Below are 24,056 nucleotides of genomic sequence, written 5' to 3' on the forward strand. Positions count from 1 at the left end.
CGGCTCCCGGAAGTGGCCAACATTTCCCTCCAGCTCCTAGGCAGAGGCGCAGCCAGGCGGCTCTGAATGCTGCCTCCATTTGCAGGTGCCACCCCAGCAGCTCTCATTGGCTGCTGTTCCTGGCCAATGGGAGCTGCGGAGCTGGTGCTCGGGATGGGGGCAGCACACAGAGCCCCCATGGCCATGCTTCTGTGTAGGAGCTGTAGGGAAAAGCCATCCGCTTCCGGGAGCCGCGCGGAGCCAGGGCAGGCAGGGAGCTTGCCTTAGCCCCGCTGTGCCACCAGCTGGACTTTTAATGGCCATTTTTTGACCATTCCCGTTGAAAACTGGACACCTGGCAACCCTACTTAAGGACAGAGTTTCAAAGGTTTTTAGGCACCCAAAGATGCATCTAGTGGGGTTTACAAAGAACCTCACCTTCTAGGCGCTTTTGAAAATCCCACTACGTGCCTAAATATCTTTGAAAATTTGGTCTTTAGTTTGTGTGTGCCTCCATGCCCATCTATACAATGGGGATAACAGCATCGCTCTACCTCACAGTAAGGAGAAATAGGTAAGGTGTTCAGATCCTATGGTGATGGGGCCACATAAGGACCACAGGTAGAGTGCGAACTTCTCTGTACCCCTGCTATGTCTCCCTCTGGTTTTGGCCCCTTCTTTTCACCTATCCCCCTCACATCTCCTTCTTTTCTGAATGTAACCTTGGCTCAGAGGGTTTGGCTGTGCTCCTTCCAATTCCCCTGAGTTCTGTCTTCACTTCCAGATCCTTAATTTAATTACCAGCCCTTTCTTATCTTAATCACCCTGTCTCTGTTAGTAAACAAAATGCTGACTCCCTGCCCCAGGGACATAAGCTAAGACTAGCTCCTCTCCTCTGATAAACTCACATTCCACACTCAAGCTGCACAGCAGGTAAGAGCTTTGCCTGGGGCTGGGACTACATGCACTGGGAGCAGAGCTCATGTACAAAACTCAGAGGGAGAGGGGGGACCATAAATGACACCCCTGGTAGGCCTCTCAGTTTTAAAACACAGAGAAATTTCTGGCAGCTAGATGGAGTGAAGGGTAGTTGACAGGCAAGGATGGCAAATGTGGGTAGCCCAATGTGCACCAAAGCATGGGATAGACTAAGGTCTACAATGGAGCGGAGGCATGCAGCCCACGGCATTCATGTAAAAATTAACAGGCTGGGCAACTTACTGGCTATGGCCAGACACCTGAAGTGTGGGGAAAATCATAGATAGGATCATATTGGAACAGTTTTTCCTGAGCCTCCCTGAAAGCACATGCATTTGGGTTCGGAGGCACCAGCCAGCCAACAACCGTAGAGGAAGTGGTAAAGAAAAGTTTGTGGAGACAGATTTTTCTCAAGAAAGAAGTCCAGCTATTTCAGGGACTGGACTTGGGGAGGTGAGGTGGGTGAGTTCTTGCCATACTAAGGACAACCAAAAAGAAAAAGGAGGAGACCAAAGGAACTCCTTCAGGGAGCTAGGGTGTGGTTTGCTACCAATATGGGCAACTGGGGCATATAAAGGGGGACTGCCAAGTTATGAAATGTGGGTTCACAGAACGTTGTGGATGGACTGTGACTAGCAGAGATGAGTGGAAAAGAAGAATGCCTACCATCCCCGTAGGAGAGGAGGAGGCGGCATAAGAGGGGAGTAGTGGACACTGCTTCAGGATGTTCACTGGTCCAAAGGGATTTGGTGTAGCCCCATTGGATGTTGCCAGGCAGGAGCTTAAAACTAGAATGCATCCACGGCGAGAGAAGACTATGCCCAATGGGAGACACCCCTAGAGATAAAGGGACAAATGGGAGCCCCTTCCCTTCTAAGAGAAAAAGGGGGGGTCTGGAGTCCCCTGCAGCGGAAAGAAGAGCTAACAAAAAATAGGGCAAAAGGGCTTTATATAGAAAAATCTGAAAACCCTAGACCTGAGGACACACAACAGGTGGAAAATACAATCTCCTTAGGGAAAAGGAAGGAGGAAAAAGAGAGCCCATAACAAGATGTAGGGGAAGACAGTCAGTCAGACAGTCCCAGGGAACCTCATCAGCAAGAGTCAACAGTGTGCCCTTGTTGCCAAGTAGGCCAATGGCATTTTGGGGTGTATAAGTAGGGGCATTGCCAGCAGATGGAGGGACGTGATCGTTCCCCTCTATTCGACATTGGTGAGGCCTCATCTGGAGTACTGTGTCCAGTTTTGGGCCCCACACTACAAGAAGGATGTGGAAAAAATGGAGAGGGTCCAGCGAAGGGCAACAAAAATGATTGGGGGACTGGGACACATGACTTATGAGGAGAGACTGAGGGAACTGGGGATGTTTAGTCTGCGGAAGAGAAGAATGAGGGGGGATTTGATAGCTGCTTTCAACTACCTGAAAGGGGTTCCAAAGAGGATGGTTCTAGACTGTTCTCAGTGGTAGCAGATTACAGAACAAGGAGTAATGGTCTCAAGTTGCAGTGGGGGAGATTTAGTTTGGATATTAGGAAAAACTTTCACTATGAGGGTGGTGAAACACTGGAATGCGTTACCTAGGGAGGTGGTGGAATCTCCTTCCCTAGAAGTTTTTAAGGTCAGGCTTGACAAAGCCCTGGCTGGGATGATTTAGTCGGGGATTGGTCCTGCTTTGAGCAGGGGGTTGGACTAGATGACCTCCTGAGGTCCCTTCCAACCCTGATATTCTATGATTCTATGAAGAGTGTAGGAGGAGGAATCTCAGGAACAGTGGGGCTGGGAGAGCCAGAGTTCCTACTAGAGGAGAAAAAGGAGGGACAGTAAGAGGCTGTACCCCAAACCAAAGGGGGAGAGGGCAAAGAGTAGGGAAGTGGGCTGCCTTGGTGTGAGGACTTATAGGCAGAAACTAAGTTATGTAGGCAACCCCCACCCAAGAAATGTGGTTTCTGTAGGTGGAAAATGGAAAACCACCCTGGGAGCAAGCCTGAGCAGAAAGAGTCCAACACTGCCTCTAAAGAAGGAAGGGCATGAAGCAGTGGGGGAAGAAACCTAGCCAGTAAGCAAGCAGGGAGATGTATGGGGTTAAGAGTTAACAGATGAGCCTGTATCTGATCATTCCAGCACCCATAAGATCACCCAGAGAAAGCTAATTAAGATAATTAAAGGTAATTAGCTGATCAGTTGGTGGGCTGGGTGAGCTAAGACTGATAAAGAGGCACAGGAGGGAAGAGTTAACTGAGCTCAGTTTTACAGAAGTCTCAGTGACTTCTCTCAGACTGTGAGAAGAGAGTCTAATGTATAGGGGGATATTGTAAATAGTGCTGTTGTATGGGACTATGAGTGTTGGTGGAGGGAACTCAAAGCAATGGCACAGTAGATACGCTACTAGTAGAGTCTGAGGTGGTTTCTGTAGTGCAAAGAGGCAAGAGTGGAGCTCACCCTACAACAGTTAGCCTAACTAAAAGAAGGTTGAGGGGAGATATGATTGCTCTCTATAAATATATCAGAGGGATAAATACCAGAGAGGGAGAGGAATTATTTAAGCTCAGTACCAATGTGGACACAAAAAAAATGATTATAAACTGGCCACCAGGAAATTTAGACTAGAAATTAGATGAAGGTTTCTAACCATCAGAGGAGTAAAGTTTTGGAACAGCCTTCCAAGGGAAGCAGTGGGGGCAAAAGATCTATCTGGCTTTAAGATTAAACTCGATAAGTTTATGGAGGGGATGGTATGATGGGATTACATGGTTTTGGTAATTAAATATTCATGGTAAATAGGCCCAATGGCCTGTGATGGAATATTAGATGGGGTGGGGGATCTGAGTTACCCAGGGAAGAATTGTCTGTAGTATCTGGTTGGTGAATCTTGCCCATATGCTCAGGGTTTAGCTGATCACCATATTTGGGGTCGGGAAGGAATTTTTCTCCAGGGCAGATTGGAAGAGGCCCTGGAGGTTTTTCGCCTTCCTCTGTAGCATGGCGCACGGGTCACTTGCTGGAGGATTCTCTGCTCCTTGAAGTCTTTAAACCACAATTTGAGGACTTCGATAGCACAGACATAGGTGAGAGGTTTTTTGAAGGAGTGGGTGGGTGAGATTCAGTGGCCTGTGTTGTGCAGGAGGTCAGACTAGATGATCATAATGGTCCCTTCTGACCTAAATATCTATGAATCAATGAAAAAAAAAAACCCAACTTGTTCTGATGTAAACAGTGTCAGGATGAGCTCCACCCTGACATCTGGTGGTGAGGTGTGGCAAGTTGTGGAAAAGAACTTCAGGGGCCGATTTCATTTGCATAGGCACACCCACCCCACCTAGAATGAGGCCATAGCTGCCCAAATGGTCACTTTGGCTGCTGTGGGATCCCCAGTGTCTCTGTTATTGGGGCAGGAAGAATAAATTGTTGTTACGCTGATTATGGGAACTGTGCTTGGAAGTGTACTTGGCCTTTTGTTATGATGGAGGGACTCACCATCAACTAAGTAGCACTCGCTAGGCAAGGGTCATGGGTTTTAAAACTCTGTGAAGGGAGAGAGGCTGGGGACAAGTATTAATACTTGATGGCATGGGCCCCTTGGTGAGGGCCTTACATGCTAATTGCACTTCCTCCTCTCTCCACTGTGGAATATCAGAGCTAATTTTGATTCCATTAGGAGTCTAGTTACAGGCTGCTGAGCTCACTTTGGGCTAATAGTGCACCAGCACTGAGGCTCCCCTACTACAAGCTGAATTCACCAAAGAGCTGAACTGACTAAGAGCTGAAATCATTGAACATTGTGTTAAGTAGTGGGGGAGCCTGAAGATATATTGTGGAGCAGTTTGCGGGACGGCTGGAGTGCCTTGTGGACAGGCTGGTGGAGCAGTTCATAGGACGGCGGGAGCTGCTGGTGGGACGTGGAGCAGTTCATGGGACGGCGGGAGCTGCTTGTGGGCTGCGGAGCTGAGTGAAGGAGTTCGTGGGGCGGCTGGCGGAACGGAGCGGAGGCCTATGGAGCTGTGGGGCGGTCAGCTTCAGATCATGTAAGGTGCCTCTTACCCCCATCCCATCTCCACCCAGGTTGGGAGGTAAAGCTCCACAGATAAACTTTCGAACTCTGGGGCTGCCCTGACCAGGGACAGAAACTTTTGGGTCATTGGACTTTTGGGACTTTGGGTGATTTGGGGTTGCTGGACTCAAGAACCAAAGGGAAAGGGGCATGCCCCAATTTGCTTGGGGTGGGTTTTTTGCTCATGGGTTGTGTTATGAATCCTATTGGTGGTGTTTCCCCAACATAATGCCACATTGTTTCTCTCTGTTATTAAAAGGCTTTTTGCTACACTCAGACTATGTGCTTGCGAGAGGGGAAGTATCGCCTCTTGGAGGTGCCCAGCGGGGGTGGTATATATTTGTCCCAGGTCACTGGGTGGGGGCTGGAGCCGGTTTGCATTGTGTTATTGGAATGGATCCCCTAGATATTGAACCCGGCCCTTGTTGCTGCCAACTCTGACGGGCAGAAGGGTTACACTCATTATTGTTTTCTTCATTTCTCTGTCCATGTTGCTGTCTGCTCTGATTGCATCTCAATTTAATCTAGATTTTAAGTTCTTTTGGTCAGGGATGGTTTCTTACTATATGATCCTGAATGGGGCCTGTGGGTGTTACAGTAATAATAATGATGTAGATGTGTCAAGGTTCCTCCCCCACTCTGAACTCTAGGGTACAGATGTGGGGACCTGCATGAAAAAACCCCCTAAGCTTATCTTTACCAGCTTAGGTCAAAAACTTCCCCAAGGTACAAAATATTACACCCGTTATCCTTGGAATGGCCGCTACCACCACCAAACTAATACTGGTTACTGGGGAAGAGCTGTTTGGACGCGTCTTTCCCCCCAAAATACTTCCCAAAACCTTGCACCCCACTTCCTGGACAAGGTTTGGTAAAAAGCCTCACCAATTTGCCTAGGTGACTACAGACCCAGACCCTTGGATCTTAAGAACAATGAACAATCCTCCCAACACTTGCACCCCCCCTTTCCTGGGAAATGTTGGATAAAAAGCCTCACCAATTTGCATAGGTGACCACAGACCCAAACCCTTGGATCTGAGAACAATGAAAAAGCATTCAGTTTTTACAAGAAGACTTTTAATAAAAAATAGAAGTAAATAGAAATAAAGAAATCCCCCCTGTAAAATCAGGATGGTAGATATCTTACAGGGTAATTAGATTCAAAAACATAGAGAACCCCTCTAGGCAAAACCTTAAGTTACAAAAAAGATACACAGACAGAAGTAGTTATTCTATTCAGCACAATGCTTTTCTCAGCCATTTAAAGAAATCATAATCTAACACATACCTAGCTAGATTACTTACTAAAAGTTCTAAGACTCCATTCCTGTTCTGTCCCTGGCAAGAAGCACACAGACAGACACAAACCCTTTGTTTGTCTCCCTCCTCCCAGCTTTTGAAAGTATCTTGTCTCCTCATTGGTCATTTTGGTCAGGTGCCAGCGAGGTTACCTTTAGCTTCTTAACCCTTTACAGGTGAGAGGAGCTTTCCCCTGGCCAGGAGGGATTTCAAAGGGGTTTACCCTTCCCTTTATATTTATGACAAGATGTCTTCAGTTAGGAAACACAGTGCAGATCCTTTATCTAACACAGGGTGCAGAGTCTTAGTGATATTTTTCAGTCATGCCACACAAAAGAAGTAGGTTGTTGGTCAAAACAAATCCCCCTCACCTACCAAAAGGGGGGACGGGATTCTTACTCCAGGTATTTCTGTAGCATTGTAGTAGTTTGTATTTTATTATGGCCCTCTTCCAAGTTCTCCATGTTCCTTTTTCCAAAGAGTATATTACTCTGAAATAAAGAAGGGTCTAACAGATTGTGATGCCATGGACAGACCCCACGCTGGACCAACACAGAAAGGAGTTAATGATCTGTCCTAGAGGCAGCAGCTGAAGCCACAAAAACTGACAGCAATATTTAGCCTGGAGGGAGTAAAAAGGAGAAAATATGTTTCAGAGGTAAGTTGTTCTGACAAGGAGTTTCTTGGATTTAAGGCAGAGGAGACTTAGGGGTGGGCTAAACAGACTTAACTAAAAAAAACCCCTAAAAGTATCAATGTCTAGGGAAAAGGCTTAAATTGAAACCCAGGAAGGGGGTGAGTTTTGACACCACAGGGAGTGTATAGACTGTTTATTGGAACAAGTGGAAAAGTCACCTGCACAACAAAAGACCTCTCAGGTGTGATAAGGGAAGCCTGTCCCAGATGTCTGAAAAGGGAGTACACTAGTATTTGCTATACTAATGCTATTTCCCCTGTGGAGAGAGAAACCAGTATGATATTTCAGATGCTGAAAGAAGGAAAGTCACATTTGTTTCTTCTGGACACTTTATCAGCCCAAATCTTGCCTTTCAAGCAGCCCACTTACTACTGTTATGCCTATTTAAAGATGATGATCACAGGTCCCTTTGGAAGTACTTTACTAGTACAATGTTTCTGATCAGGCCCCTTCTTAAAAAAAAAAAAAATTGCTAAGACTTTCAAAACTGGGTGCCCAAAGCTTCATTCCTAATACTTAGGCAACTAAAAAAATTGCCTAAATTCAACTGTGAGCTGATGGATTTTCCATGCTCTCGAAAATTAGGCTACTTATTCAGGTATCTAAATACAGATGTAGGAGGCTAATTTGGCTGTATGTGCCATACACTGCCAGCTCTGCCAACAATGAACTTCATTGCGAACATCACTTTTTTGCATCATATGATTTACTAGAGCTTGCAAATGTCTTAGGAAAAATTGCTGTATAAATGTCAGTAAAAACAATTTGCTATTTACCACCTGTAAGTGTATTGATGAGTAAGGTACTAGAAGGACTTTCTGACCTGTCTTTAACAACTATAGAGTAACTGTGTGATGGGGTGTACTCCTCAAAGTGGTCTGCCTGGCCTAATTCAAATCAGATGCAAACAGGAGTGGTCTGCCCACCTTCCCAGGACTTCAATAGGTGCAAACAGGGAAGATGTAGGATGAGTGGGTGGTGCTAATCATGAGAAGCTCATTTGTGAGGAAATAGGCAGGGCTTCTATAAAGCCAGAAGGCAGGCAACAGTCTGGGAGGAGACAGGGAGGAAGTCTGCAGTCCCTCTCCCCCTTAGGAAAGGGGGAGATAAAAACCTAGGAAGAAGAGTTTATGTAGTAGTCCTAAGAGAGAGGGGTCTGACTAGGGTGGCTGGAGAACGAAAAGCTTGAAGAAGCACAGGAGGAAGTAAGGTAGATGTAACTGCAGACCTTAACTGTTCACTGTAGGACCTTGGACTATAAACCAATGTAGAGGTCAGGCCTGGGTTCCCCTTCAGTCCACTGTAGTATAGTATTGCTAGGGGCTGTGAATGGGAAGATTGCCTGAGTCACTGTGGGAGTGAGAGCAGTGGGCAGGAGGAGTGCCTGATGCTGCTTGGGCAGAGACATTTAGAAAGACTCCCTGGGAAGGGGAAATCAGAGTATAATCTGGCCAGAGGGCTGAGTCACGAGGTAGCCATACTGCAACTCTGTCAGCAGCGGGACAGCTGAAAGTGTCTGAGCAGAAAGGGTGCCCTGAACTGAGTGTAGCTAATCGCTAGAAGGAGGAAGCACTCAAAGGTGAGTAGAGCACTCCATGACAAACACCTGTGTAATTCTGGCCTTTTTTGGAGATTATAACAATAGGAATCTCTATAGATGCAACATTATTTATATAAGTCCCTGTTTTCAGTTCACTCGCATCATGTGAATTTTGCCAGTGGAAAATGCATTTTCTTAAACTCTCCTCTTGAGCTCAAATTTTTTCTGTTAAGTTTGTGCCTGAAGGTAAATTGTTTTGGTAAGTTTGATCAAAAATGGCTCAACTGTCATCATGTGTCAACACTGTCTCTAGTGCCCTCCATTGCTGGTGTAGGTTGTCTTCAAGTAGAGTGAGGAGTTTATACAACATCCCAAATATACTGTGTTCCTTGAGCTGCATGAAACATTCAACTGACTGTATTGCACAATCTAGCACCTGGGTGAAGAATTCAACTTTGAATTATTGTTTGGGGTCTCTTATGGGATTATTCCGTGCCTCATAATCAAAATGTCATCATCTTCGATGACTCTTGTATTCTTGAATGGGTGGGAAAATAGCTTCAGTGTGAAGTTTCTCTGCCAACTTCTGTGCACTCTTCAAAACGTTTTGAAGTCCCTCATCTGACCAGTAAGACTGTAGGTATGACTTTGCTTTGTCCAGTTGTTTCATTGATCCAGATATATCAAGGTCAACACCTTGGAGTCTCTTGCTTACAACATTTATTTCAAACAGTACGTCATGCCACAACACTAAGCCACACAGAAATTTGAAGTTATGTATGTTTCCGATGATTCCATTTTCCTCTGCCACTGTTCTCCCGCAAACAGTTCCTGTCCTAGCATTATCCTCCATAATGGCAACTATGGCATCATCTATCTTCCCAATTTGGTGTTTGTTAGGCTTTATTGCCTCCACTCAACTTTCCCATCATGTGGCACTAAGTGGTTTCAGTGTCAGAGAGGATGTTCCCTGATGTTGCTTCAAAATTTGCCATCGATGAGTTGATGCAGAGAAAAATACATAGACGCTTTTGAATTTAAAAATAATTCAGCAGCCTCACTAGAAGCTGATGCTGCATCACTGACCAGCAAGTTCAATGAATGAGAACTGCATGGGACAAAAAAAGCTCAAGGGTTTAACTCGAATCCGTGTCTGCACTCCTCTGTTCTTTCCTCTCATGTTGGCACCATTATCGTAGCCCTGACTTCTTATGTCAGCTATTGCAACTCCTGTATCTTCCAGCTTTTTAAGAAGCATATTTGTCATACCAGCTCCTGTAGTATCACCAATGTCAATAAATTCTAGAAAATGCTCTCTGACAGTGACCATTGCAGGGACATTTTTCACTAGGTTCTGTTGTTGTTACAAAACATACCATTAATGTCATTGTTCCGTATGGCTGATGTCTGGTGTGCAGTCAAGAATAAAAGTAATATCTTGCTGACTTCAGATCTGCCACAATCTTCTGTTTGACTTTTGTTGCCAGTAACTGTATGATCTCATTTTGAATTGTTTTTCCAAGGTAGTGATGTATGTACATTTCTTGGGTGGTGACCCTTCTTAGATGCTCCTGGAGTATAGCATCAAACTCAGCCATCAGTTCCACAATTTTAAGGAAGTTTCCATTGTTTGGTACATACAGCTTATCTGAAGTGCCACACAGTGCTAGGTTTTGGATAGCAAGCGTTCTCACAATGGCAATGAGCCTTTTCAGAACATTTTGTTAGTAAAGAGACTCTGATGCAATCTTCTCTTGATGCTGATCATCTATGGTGGCCTTTAACCTTAGTCTCATCTCAAGCTCTTTCCCCCTATGGAATGCTCTTTGGTGATTTGCTGCCTTCTCATGGCATGCCAGATTTTTCCAGTCCTTTGTTCTTGTAGAACCCAATGTGGCTGGAACATTAGACTGGAAGAGTTTGCGACAAAAACAGAGTGCAGCATTTTGGGTTTTTGAGTGCATAAGCCATGGCCTCTCCACTTCGTCACCATTGGTGATTTCACGCCAGTAATGTGTTGGATGGAAACTTCTGTTTTCATTGTCTTTGGGGGACATAAAGTTTTTCACTTGCTGTGGCCCATGCAGTACAAGGAAGTTCCCTCAGGCTACTGCTCAAGTGGGTCCACTTGATCCTGGATCATCCTGACTTAAGGAACTAAACTCAGCAGCAGCTCTTTCTTGCACCTCCACCACGCTCTTCTCTGATCTACACTTTTTTTTCTTCAGGAATGCACATGGTTACATCCATTTGAGATGAAAATATGGATGCTGCAGTAGCTGCCAGGTCGCCTGCACTCTGACTAACTGGAAGATCAAGCATCTCCTCACCACTCACATCCTCACTGGGGCTGGAAGGCTCACTATGAACGTTTGTGTCTACGTATCTCTCAGGAGAGCTCCTTCCTGCTTTAGATAGAAAAGCTTCCTTTGCTTTCTTTTTCTGAATGATGCCCCAGAGGGGCGTTTTCTTCTTTCACTGATGACTGCTGTTCTGTGCCAGCTATAGTGGCTCTCAGCATTCAGTTGAGGGGGACAATAAGCAGGCTGGTGGCAGGGCCTGAGTGAGGGAAGATATCAGCGTCTTAAGGGCCTAACTGTCTCCTACCTCTTCACTTGACTGCCTGTTCTTCTCAAGTGGGGTCAGGGAAGCAGCAGGAAACAAGAAGCTCCCTGAGAAGCTGGTGTTAATCAGTCCAGGCTCCTGGGGGTGCTAGAGAGGTACACAAGCTGCAGGGAGAGGAGCCTCTTCTGCTGCTTTCTGTTGTTCCCTCTCACCTTTTCTCCTGCCCTCCTTTCTCCAGCACAGCACTCCACTATCTCTGTGCATCTAGAGCAGAGAGAATACCTATGCACCAGCAGCAGACACAATTTTCTACACTCTGGGTTCTAGCGGCGCCCCCCGCCCCCCACAGTCTGGCACCTGAGGCAGCCACCTCAGTTCGCCTCATGGTAAGGCCAGCCCTGTGTGTCCCCCTGTGCCTAAGATAAGAGATTTTAGGTAGCAGTGTCAATTCAGCTTGCACATGTGCTTTTCCAGTCTCGTGTTTTGCTTTGAGGTTATCTAGCACTGTGCAGGCAAACGGTCCCTAGTTCCTTCTCTATCGCAGAGCCCTTATTAACAGCTCCGAAGTATGGGAGGAGGGTGGGTTGTGGAGCATGCATAGGGACACATCTCAAAGCACCACAGTTACTGCACAAGGTGTGTAACCCCTTCTTCTTTAAGTAGTGTCCCTATGCATGCGCCACTGGGCTTGAGAGTCCAGTCTAGTACTGATAATACCATAAATCGAAATGTATCACCTCTTACTCACCGTCAGATGCTTGCGTAATGTTCCACAAAAATATGAGCAGATGTCCAAGTTGCTGCTCTGCATATTTCTGTGACGGGAATGTTTTTTGATGAAGGCTACAGAAGTGGAAAGAGATCTTGTCGAATGAGTTCAAACTCCAGATGGAGGTTGAAGATTGCAGACACAATAGCAATAGGGAATACAGTTTGATATCCATCTAGAGTCTTTGTTTCGAGGCTGAGGATCCTTTAGACCTCTCTACAATCAAAAGGAATAGTTTAGGAGATTCTTCTCAATTTTTGTTCTATCCAAATAGAATGCCAAAGCTCTCCTGACATCAAGTGTATGTAATCTTGCTTCTCTTGTCACAGGGTGACTTTGGGAAGAAATTGGGAGGTGAATAAGTTGGTTTATGTAGAAGGCAGTGGCAGAGGATACTTTTGGGAAGAACTTTGGCTGTAGTTTGTGACACCTTATCCCTTTTAAAAAAAATGTTAAGGGTGAGTGTGCCATTAGAGTCCCTATTTGCCTGATTCACCAAGCTGAGGTGATGGCTACTAGGAATGTTTTCATAGACAGATGCGAAAGCAAACATGTGGCCATGGGCTCAGAAGGAGGCTTTGTAAGGTGCTTGAGGACCAGATTAAGGTCCCATGTTGGTCTAGGATGTCTGATTTGTGAGAAGTTTCAGAGGAACAGCCGTGTTAGTCTGTATTCGCAAAAAGAAAAGGAGTACTTGTGGCACCTTAGAGACTAACCAATTTATTTGAGCAAATAAATTGGTTAGTCTCTAAGGTGCCACAAGTACTCCTTTTCTTTTTGATTTGTGAGAAGTTACCCATACCCTTGAGGAATCTCTTCGTTGTTGTAGAATGAGTGAATACAGAGTGGCCATCTGTCTTATGATGGAAAGGCAGTTATGGCTGCAAGATGTACCTTTACAGAATTTAGAGATGATCCTGACTCTTAGATCTAGGGTGTAGTCTAGTGTTAGTGGAAGGAGAGAGCATGTGGCGGGTAATGTTTCGAGTCACACCAGATTTGGAATCTTTTCCATTACTGCATATACGTGCAACCAGTTGTTGTTTTTCTACCTATGTAATAACACCTTGTGACACTGACATACTAGTATTGCCTGACCCTATCAACCTTCAGAAAATGTTTGAATTAATTGCCAATTGATCTGACTGTAATAAGGTTCTTCCCGCAGAGTCAGGCTGTGCAGAATTCACACTATGGAGTTCAGTATCTTCTGGGGAGTCTTGGAGTGGATTACAAGGATACTTTGCCTCCAGCATGAGTAAAACCTTTGGTATTTTTATTAAAACAATAGATAAAGCTAGAAAAGATCCATGCCACATAACATGATTGAGATAATACAGTATTGGGGGTAATCTGTGGTATCATTCTATGCATAAACTCTTAGAATTGCATACTCTCACCCTTGGTTGAGGACCAGGTGGTAAGAGACAAAGCACTAGTCTTAACTCTGGCATGCCAGCGTCCAATGGTCCACGTACCCCCAACAAGTTGAGGGGTCAAGTAGAACAGAAGAAGACAGTAATGGAAGAGGCCCAGGAAACCACAGCCTTGGACCACATGGTGACTGCCCTATTATAAGAGCATCATCCACTCATTCTCAGTCCTCCATGCTCATGTTTAGCCTTTTCACCAACATAATACTGAGCTGTACTTACACGTATCAATAGATTATTCTATAGGTTAACTGCTATTTCCGCTCTTGATTACTGTCACCCCTTGCTTAAGCAGATTTGCAGTTATTACTTCCATGCTCCTTGTGGTAGCACTAACTGGAACATTCAAACATTGCTCTTTGATTGTTTGGGAGATGCTCAATAAAGGCACGGAGTGTTGCATAATTGATGTGATTATATTTTGCCATAAGGGCCTGATAATTTGCAATCCTAAACAGCAGGATTGCTGATGAGTATGATTTCCTGCTGAATAAGTCCAGTCTTTTCCAATCATTGTTGTACAGTGTTGATTTAGTGTGGAATTGTCTATCACATTTATTTACAGCATCTACCACAAGGGAATTTGGTGATGGGTGGGGGGGGAAGTCCAGGTATTTAGAGGCAACGTAATTTTTGTCTGCCTTTTACGTTATCTTGGCCAGCATTTGCCAAATGATTTCTGCTAGATCTAGTAGGGCCTCATTAATCTGGCGTGCAATACAAACAGAAAAGGACATATGGAGGATGTCCAGCAGCTTGTGCTATGACTCCTTTACTACTTTGAAAGGAAACTGAAGTGAGTTCACCACTTTCTTGATGAGGTCTTGAAATTGTTGATGTCGTCTGCCATAGATGATGGAGGAGGCATCACAGCTTCATCTGGAAAGGATGATGAAATGTTTGTTGCTGGAGTAATTTCTTTATCCAGTCTTTCCTCCTGCTTCTCAAAGGTCTTCTCCTGAGGACCATGGGGCCTAGAAAGGGAAGCTGAGGGAGATTATTGTCCTCTATCCATATGTGAGACACTCAAGGTCCTACAGAACTGGTGTCTGTAGGCGGCCCCTGGGTTCCAAGATGGCCACTGGGGAGGTGCAAAGGGTAAGGGTGGTGGTACCCAAGGGTGTCAATACCAAGTGGATGGGCCTTGCCTGTCTTGTCAATATCGTGGCTCTGCAAGTGTTTCTAGGTGACTGGTCCCCTGATGTTTCCCTCAGGAACTTTGCATGAAGACCAAAGAGATAATCATCCTCTTCTTCTTGGCTCAAGAGAGGTGGAGCAGATAAGGAGGCTGATGGTGAGTATCTCTGTACTATGGGGAATTCAGGAGATCAAGATGTGATTAGTACCTCCAACGCTGGTACTGAGTAGCAGGGATTCCAGCATTTCTGAGACCAAGAAGTCCTTGGAGAAACTGAATTCCTGTGGTACCATGGTGGTAATTGGTATCAACAGAGTCTGTCTAGAGTGGCCCATCAGTGTCGAGGGAGTTGGCGGTACCTGTGGTCTGATGATTGGCCAGAAGTTGGCACTCTGGTGGAAGTGCTCAGAACAGAGTCTTACCTTATCTCCAGCGATGCCATTTTAGAAGAGGTAGTCTGGTCTCTATCACTTCTCTTGTCTGATGGTACTGGTGCCTCTGAACCTGTGCTCCTTCAGTCTTTAGGCTTATTGCGGTACCGGTACTTGAGGAGCCCAAAGCCTCATGGGTACCATGTCGCAGCTCAGTTGATAGCGAGGTTGATGATTTTGCTGGGGACTTTTTTCCTGGTCAATTCGTCAGTCTGGGGGTTTGTACCCCCCCCCCCCTTTTTTTTAAGGTTTTTAGGAGAGGACTTGGCAGATTGCCTCTTTGAATCCACTGGAGTTGGATGTCCTGTGGATATTGATGGTTGTATCAGAGATTGTTGCACCATCTGGGGTCGGAGGCTGGTCTAAGTGAACTTTCCATCATAAGGAGTCTGAGCTTCAGTTCATGGCTCTTGTCTTCAATGTCAGACGGAAAGTACACTTTTTTTGGTATATTGGATTCTCTTAAGTGGCAAATGCAGTGTGAATGGCCATTGCTGACTGGAATTGCTTCTCTGCAGGAGAGACAGTGCTTAAATCTGGGGGAGACAGGCATGCCCTTTCTTGGGTTCATTTTCCCACAAGGGGAGAACCATTATCTCCCTGTCTTTATTGATTTAGTTTTCAAAAGTCACCAAAAAAAACAAAGGGAATAGTATTAATCTAGATAACATAAACTCTACTAGCTACTCTATAAACTTTATTTTAAGTTAAGAAATGAGCCATCTCTCAGACTCTGCTAATGCTCTGTCTCAGGCCAAGGATGGCTGAGAAGCAACTGAAGACAGTTCACCCATGCAGCGTTAGGTAGTCTAGACATAAGGCATGAGACAGGGAGAATACATGTGCAGGCAAAATGGATGCTGCTACCTAAAATTTCCAGTCTGAAGCACAGGGATGCAAATATATCTACAAAGGAGCACCCAAAGGGGTTCTACTTACAGAAGAAAAATCTACTTTTCTACAGGAGCCTTTGGCTGAACTCCTTTGCACCTGAAAAATGTGCAGCTTCTTTCCTTATCGCCCTTGCCCCTTACAGTGTCTGCAAGACCTGAGCCAGAAGCTCCTGCAGAGCCCTTGTGTCCACCCGCACTCTTCACTGTAGTTAAGTTAGCCATAGGCAAAAAGTATAGAATACTACAATTTTTGAGAAATGGTTTGCTTTGCAATCACCTTTTATTATATATGCTCAGTTAGTTGCCCGGGTAACCTTAACTGTGGCATATCCTGACTGAGTATCTCGCTGTGAAACCTTAGCTTTCTTAATATGGTTTTTGTGTTTTGGTATGTAGCTGTGGTACATTATTTATGTCACGGGTCTGCAAGTATCCTGAAGTAGATAAGCTTGTACCAGCACACTATTTTATATTTAAATATAGCTATGCTTATATTACATATCAGAGCCAAATTTTGGCCTAATAAATCTAAGTATGTTCGAATCTGAAATGTAGCTCTATTGAAGTAAATGAAGCAATAACAGGGATTAATTTAGGCCAAAATCCACAGTGAAGACTCTAGCTTTTTAAAAATGATACCCATGTACTGTTTTTTGAAGTTTGTTCAGAAATCAGCATGTTCTGGGATGCAAGCCAAAACAGAGACTTAGCTCTAACAGAATTTCTGTGTCCATGAAAAAGCTGCTTTCCTTGTAGAAAGCAATAAATTTAAATCAGATGTACATTAAGAAACAATACATTAATATTCCAAAAAACAAATAATTTAAAAAAAAATCAGTTAAATGACAGTTTAAATACCGACCCATTATTTACAAAACCCAGATGCATAAGAGTCAGGAAATGAATAGTAGAGAGCTTGATGAATGCGTGTTTTTATAATAATAAACACATTCTTATCATGTGTATAGTAAGACTACATATTTTATTACAACACAACCTTAGCTGTAACCTAGCAATCAGTTCTGCTTTTAGCAGCTATGAGATGGCTCTAATGTGACAGTGTGTATCCCACCATGGGTACATACGTGCCTGGTGTGCGAGCTCAGAAGCTTTTTGAATACCAGCGTACAATGGGGCCACCCATGTACTTCCTTGTGCTCTGGTATGAGGGCATAAATGGCAGACCAGCCCCAATCCTCCCTCAATTCTGTTATCGCCCATAGCAGCAAGACTGAGCCTGGATTGTGTCTGAACCACGTTAGCTTTCCGAGTTTCACAACCTAACTTTTTGTGAAGAGAGAGCTTCATTTTTTTAAATTAAATTCTTGTTCTTGTCCAAATTTTCAATTGGACATTCAAAACTAAATGGCAGACCTAAACACTCTCTCTGGGTTTGTCATACCCTTCCTACAATGGCCTGATGCCACAGCAAATGCCTCTTACCCCTGCCTTGGTGAAGGGCACATCCCAGACTAACACTCCATTTATCATTCCTTCTCATCCTACACCTGGAAATCAAGAGACATAGGCTCAAACTGTACCTGTTAGTCTCTTCCCCAGGGTTGGACATCTCCTTCCTGGATTGCTCTATCATCTGGCAGCTGGGCCCATCTCTGCCTCCAGCAGCAAGAAGAAAGTCAAGTGAACACTTAAATATTGGCACAGGGAGCTCTGTGGAGTCTTCAGTATTGGGAACTCTGGCCCGATCAGCATCATCACTGACCTCAGGCTAGAGAAACCCTACACTGTCCACTTTGAGTATAGAGCATCACAGCTACCCTGAGTGTAAATGCAGCTCAGTATGGGCTTTCCTGTCCCTCTCAAAAAGAGTACTCGAAGTCTAGGAACAAGCCCTCAATACCTTACCTGACTTCAAGAGACAGGCAGGCCACTGCGGGGGGGGGGGGGGGGGAAGAAGGTGTAGGAGATCATGCCAGTGCTGATGCTGAAAACTGTCTCAGCACCAACTAAGCAAACCATTCCAGGTGCTGAGGTGTGCGTATTCAAAGATCTACCCTCACCCTTCCTCCCAGCACCACTACTGATGCCTGCTCCTGCAGCACCACCCGAATTACACTGTGCAGTGTGCCATTCCCTGAGGAATATGCCTCTCCTCTAGGAAATTCCTTCTTTCCTATTTAGAACAAGGAGCACTCTCCAGCAAGAGGGGGAGTGGTACCTTAAAGTGTACTGTAGAAGTTCCCAGTATTGGGTCTCAGCACAGTACTGGCAGTGGTTGGGCCACCCACAATCTAGCCAATAACAAAACAACATGCTGCCATAGCTGTACTAGTCCTACTGAGGTGGTCCTTCTCACAGGTCCTGGAGTGGAGCCCTGTCTCAGAGCCCCTTCCTCCACATGAGAGGACAAAGCAAGCCCAATAGAAGCTCCAGCTTCCCTCTCTGTCTAAAGAATCAGCCTCTTTCCCTGACAAGGTGGTTGCCTTTTCCCCAATACTGGCCACGGATGACTTTTGACCCTTCAGAAACTGCTCTCTAGCACATCAGACACCTTGCAAATTGAGATGACAGTACTCAAAGAGTGCATTAACTGTTCAATATCTTCAGGTCCTCAGTGACCACAAGTATTTCCCTATCAATTAATGAACACACATTGGGTCCTGCGAAAGGCCTTTGGCACACCCCAGCCTTGCTTCCTCCAATCTTGATAGCAGCCTTCATTTGCTTGAAGTCTAGTCCAAAGGAATTGAACAGTTCTTTTTGTATCCCACACTAGGATCACTTGTTTTTTGGTGGTCCAAGAAAAGACTAGATCTACTACAGGGATGCCAAAATATAATGAGCCTGTAGTGTGGTGGCTTGGTGGTCTGGGTCTCTGACTCTGGTCTCTCTATCAGCCCAATGTGGCCTGGATCACCTGGATGGGATCTCAGCTGGGTCGGCTTCCTTGCTGATAACCCCTCATCCTTTCTATCCCAAGGAGGAAGGGAATCTGAGTGGGTAGAGAGACTCAAGTCCTGGTCCAGGACCCTTAAAGTGTAATAGTGTGGGATGGCTAGGACCCTGTTTACCATCCCTTGGACAACTTCTTACCACACCCAGTGCCTCTGTTTGGGGCATGGCTGCTGCTGGGTTAAAGGCCTCTGCTTCAAACCCCTCCAGCCTAAGCGCTGATGCAGGTGGCCTGCTGGTGCCCCTGTACACTGGTCTCCCTCTCTCTTGAGTAATGTCAAAAAGGAAATAAAGCCAAGAACTAAAGGCTAAACTGTGACCCAAGAAATCCTCCGTGCCAACTGTCAAGAATATCCTGATTCTAGTATGTACATTCTGGTTCACCAAAGGATGTCATGTGAGGTCTTAAAGGAAAGCTAGGGTCATGCTAGTAATTAATATTATGAAATGTGTATATATATACACACTCTCTCTCTCTCTCGGACTGTCAGTCGTAGGCATTAACTGAAAACAAAATGAATGCGTTAATTGTATTCCTTTGGAAGAAGAGAGAAGCATCAGTGGGGCTGAAGCTCAGCGCTTCACAGGTGGCAGTATGGGGCTTAAGGTAAGGGGTCACAGTTTGTTTGTTTTTTTTGTGGGGGTGGGGGAGGGAAGACAACTTTTTAAAAGTCCGAATGGAGTCACCAGTGCAAAAAGTTTGAGAGAAACTGCCATAGAGAGCTGGGATCTGGGAATCTTAGCCTCCCTGCACCAGCTTCAACTCCCCTGCTTCATGACAAGCCCCTGAGGTAAATCCTTCCCTCCCTTGCAAAAAAGGGCTCACTCAGCTGAAGGGAGTTATGTAAAAATAGTAATAATTCTACATTTGTAAGTTCAACTTTCATGATAAAAAGATTGCACTACAGTACTTGTATTAGGTGAATTGAAATACTATTTCTTTGCTTAGTTTACATTTGATTACAAATATTTGTACTGTAAAAATAATAAATCTGTTTAACAGTGCCATTAAAACTGTGATTAATCACAATTTTTTTAATTGCTTGACAGCCCTAATATATACTGAAAATGTTTTAAAGTTTGTATGAAGGCAGAGTTGACAAACAAGTTTTCTACAAGGGATGTTAATTTCAATCCCAATAGAGAGATGGGTGAATAAAGTATTGTCTGTCTCATTCACAATGGGTCCTCCATTACCCATCTAAACTGATGTAGATGAAGGATTGTAAGAATTTTAGGGTATGCTGCAGCTATGTCACAGACCACCTGTCTTGAACCCTAATTCTCAGGGCTCTTAGGAGTTACTAATTTCCAACCTGCCAACAGTTGCCACAATAGAAGCTGAACCCCGACAGAAGACTCCAGTCCTGGAATCTGACTGGCAGAATGCTGGGAGTCCACTGAGCTGTCCTTGCAGAGCTTGTTCAGCTCTGCCTGCCAGCGTATTGGGGGGGCTCTCTCCTTCTCATGCTGTCCCTCCTTCCCCGCCACATTTCTAGGTCTCTCAGCCCCTCTCTCCAACAGCTGGGCCTGAGCATGAAGTGGAGGGGGTGGGACAGAGCCACTTCTCCTGCCAGGTGAGGGTGGTCACTCCTGGTCCCTGCCTCTATGCAGCGCAGCAGCTGCCTGCAAGAGCCCAGTTGGGGTGGTGATGGCGGCCTGCCCTCCCAGCAGCTGGGCCTGGGTGGGTCCAGGGTGGGGGGGGGCCTGGATCTGCCTCCCCCCTGGCATGTTTCTGACTTGCTCAGCCCCACTCCCTGGCAGCTGGGCCTGGGCGGGGAGTAGAGGGCGTGGGCCACCGCTGCCTCCTCAGCCAGGCTCTTGCAGGCAAAATAAAGCACCCTGCAGCAACTGTAACATTAGTCCTGAAGGCTCTAAAAAGACAGAGGCTCTATCTCCTGCATTAAAGGAAAATCTGCTAGAAGTCAGCTAAACAAATAACTTTGTTCTTCCTAAGCTGCAGCCAGCTACTAAAGAGTAACAGGCTCACAATGTGCCTACCTGCTCCCACTTTGGGTGCTGCAACAACACCCATTCCAAATTAAGAGAGCAAAACTGGGACCCGATCTATCCCTGCCAAAAATTGTGTATAATTTTACTTTTTTCCAACTATCTTTTCTTTTTTCCAAATACAGGACACATTGGTTTTTAATAACATGTAGCTCATATCATTTGATTTTTCTTCAGACTTTGCCTTCATTTTGTTTGTTTTTTTTAGGGACAAACAGTTTTCTAAGCCTTCATTATAGAAGGGATAAAATAGGGCTCTGTAATGGAAGCTGACTGCAGCCTTATTTAGGAAGAGGCTACCACATCTCCATAATTCACTGAGCCATATATTAATACATTTTCTTTGAATAATTTATAATGTTGCTGTGCAAACTAGTTACAGTATTAGGAGTCCTAGAAATGTCAGATTTCAAAAAGTGTTCTATTGATAAACATATACAATGCAAAATACTACATTAATGCAATACTGAGGCTGTCTTTAAACCCGCTAAAGGTAGGAAATGCAGAGTTAAGGTTCCCATGACAACCTTTATATATGCAGTACTATGGTTTTAATTACCTGCTTTATCTATAACTCTATAAGCACCCTATTTTCATTTTATGGATTTTAAGAACACTGAGCACTATTTATAGTACATCTTAATTACACTTGCACCACTCAGCAAATCTCATATCTGAGTTAACTGTAGTAAACTGATGTATAGAAATATCTTTCGTAGTAACATTCTGTTGTCTGCAGATAAGTTAATTGTAGCTTACTTGCCTGCCCCAGTGTAATGTATTGGCTAGTCCTGTTTCTCAGAGTTACAGTAGCAGAACACAGATAATGCATTATAATATAGAGAGCTCCTGGAAGTCAAGGCAATCTAAAGGATGAGGTAAACTGAAACTAGTACCTAAGGGCAAGTTGAACCAGAATAAGGGTCACTTTATTCAGCTCAGCATGAAATTATAGTTTTTATATCCTACCCATTTACGTTGTTCCCCAACACTAGCATGTCCTTTACAAGGGCAGAGCTATTGCTTACTTTCCTCCTGCTTCCTTCACGGACAGCTTGACTGACAGTGTGAAATCCTTGCAAAGCTCTTATTAGGCTGCTAGGATCACTACATACCCCTACCCAATTCAGAGTTACTTTTTGTGAGTTACTGAGCCCTAGAAAGGGGCAAGTTTAGCTGCAGTTTTGGTCTATTAACTTGATCATTGACACTGCTAATCCTTTAAGGAGTGCACAGACTTGAAAGTTGGGGTTACTAGAGTCTAGTACAGGGGTGGCCAAATTTTTGGCCTGATGGCCACATCAGGGTTCTGAAACTGTATAGAGGGCCAGATAGGGAAGGCTGTGCCTCTCCTAGCCCTCTCCCACTTCCTGCTCCCCTCAGAACCCCTGACCAACCTGCCCTGCTCCTTGTTCCCTAACCACCCCCGCCCCCCAGCAAACCATCCCCTATCCAACCCCCCCGCTCCCTATCCCCTGATTGCCCCAACCCCTATCCACACCCCCCACCCTCTGACAAGCCCCCCGGGACTCCCACGCCTATCCAACCACCCCCCCATCCCCTGAACATATTTTCCCCCCCATGAACCTCCACCCCATCCAACCACTCCCTGTCCCCTGACTGCCCCCCAGGACGCGCTGCCCCTTATCCAATCCCTCCGCTCCCTGCCCCCTTACCATGCCGCTCAAAGCACCAGGACTGGCAGCCGCGCCACCCAGCTGGAGCTAGCCACAGCACTGCACAGTCTAGAGCACCAGGGCATGCCAGCGGCTCTTGCAGCTGTGCTGCCTTGCAGGAGCTTGCAGCCCTGCCACCCAGAGCACTGGCAGCATGGCAAGGTGAGGCTGTGGGGGAGGGGGGGACATCAGGGGAGGGGCCAGAGGCTAGCCTCCCTGGCCAGGAGCTCAAGAGCCGGGCAGGAGGGTCCCGCGGACTGGATGTGGCCTGCAGGCCGTAGTTTGTCCACCTCTGGTCTAGTACTTAGACTTTTTGACCGCTTCTGGATGAGATCCTGAAGTATATAGGAGACTGCAGGGCAGATTATTTAGCAAAAGAGGACCTATCTCAGTGCAAGCAGGAAGTGATGCACCCTTTGGTGAATTTTGTAGGGGATATTTATTTATAGGCACCTCTAGAAAGTTCATAGTTTCTGGCAGTGAGAATCTATTTTAGGGCAGGGAACCTGCATGCCTTAAATTCTGTAAGTACTCAGTAAAAGTTTGGAAGACTGTCACCAAAAGCGCATAAGTAAAAAAGAAAAGAATATGTTTGTAAAAAAGCAGATTTGAACATCATCTAGTGATTTTCAGTTCTCAAACTACTAGTAGTACCTCTGGCAAATTTGTAGGGATAATATTAGATGTACAAAAATTAAAAGATGGGAATGAAGGCCTGGAAAAAAAACAACCTGTTTTTACGTTTGCAGTTGTCATTGGCATTAACCTGTTTAGAAATCCATAAATAAGTTTTTTAATTTATTGACAAACTAGCAAATATATTAAAGTAATCATCAGTTATTTAACACTGAATAAATAATTTGAACCTCGACTAAAGTCACCAATTACAAAGGGATAAAAATCCAGTGAACCTCCTCAATGAACAACAGTTTGAAGGAAAAGAGCAAAGGGAAAAGTTATAAATCTTGAAATCCATATACGTTGGTCAGTAATAAAGCCTTGTATTTAACTCTATTACATACCACTTACTGCAATATATCAATACACATAAATATCCTACATCGTCATAAATGAGAAATTGTCATTACTATGTTAGCATACAATTTAATGCAAGATTGGAACATGACTACTCCTCAAAGTAAAAGGGAAGAGGAGATCAAATTCAAATAGTTGCTTGACTTTAGCTACATTATCTAGCTAGGAAGAGACTCTCTATCCCATCCACTGGCTCTTTTAGCAAAGATTCAAGGCGTCAAAATCTCTGCTGACATAAGTAGATATGTTCCATTGACGTCTGTAGTGTTTCAATCATTTATGCAATCAGGGAATTTGGCCCAATATCTTATAAGGTACTGTCATCTGAAATTTGACTCTAGGAATTTCAGCCTTCCAAACAATTTATAAAAAAGGGCAACAAGTTCTGCTGCTTAAACAGCTTAAATCTCTCAAGTCTTACTTTCCACTATAAAAGTGTTAAACTAACCCCTCATAGGAATTTGATAATTTCTTGTAGCTCAAGAATGGACAAAGAAACAGGATTGAAAGTGATAATTAGCCTATCTGCAAGTTGAAGACTCCCCAGGGGCCAGTCCTCTTCAAGCTGCTGGGGTTGTAGAGACAACAATGTAGAATCTTTCTAACAAGACAAAATACAGTCAGTTTCAATGGTGAAAAATCCAGGTACCAG

At 44.8% G+C, this 24,056-nt stretch overlaps 1 long non-coding RNA gene across 1 annotated transcript in view; it reads right to left on the reverse strand.

The window, feature by feature from the left end:
- Positions 1-6,264: 6,264 nt before the first annotated feature.
- The window catches only part of LOC125636395 (uncharacterized), a 35,661-nt gene continuing 17,869 nt past the window's right edge, over positions 6,265-24,056 (reverse strand). The window contains exon 5 of the long non-coding RNA XR_012668437.1: positions 6,265-6,926. This is a non-coding gene — a long non-coding RNA (uncharacterized LOC125636395). The remainder of the gene's footprint in view (positions 6,927-24,056) is intronic.

The sequence above is a fragment of the Caretta caretta genome, chromosome 5 (genome assembly GCF_965140235.1).
Source record: "Caretta caretta isolate rCarCar2 chromosome 5, rCarCar1.hap1, whole genome shotgun sequence".
Lineage (NCBI taxonomy): Eukaryota > Metazoa > Chordata > Testudines > Cheloniidae > Caretta > Caretta caretta.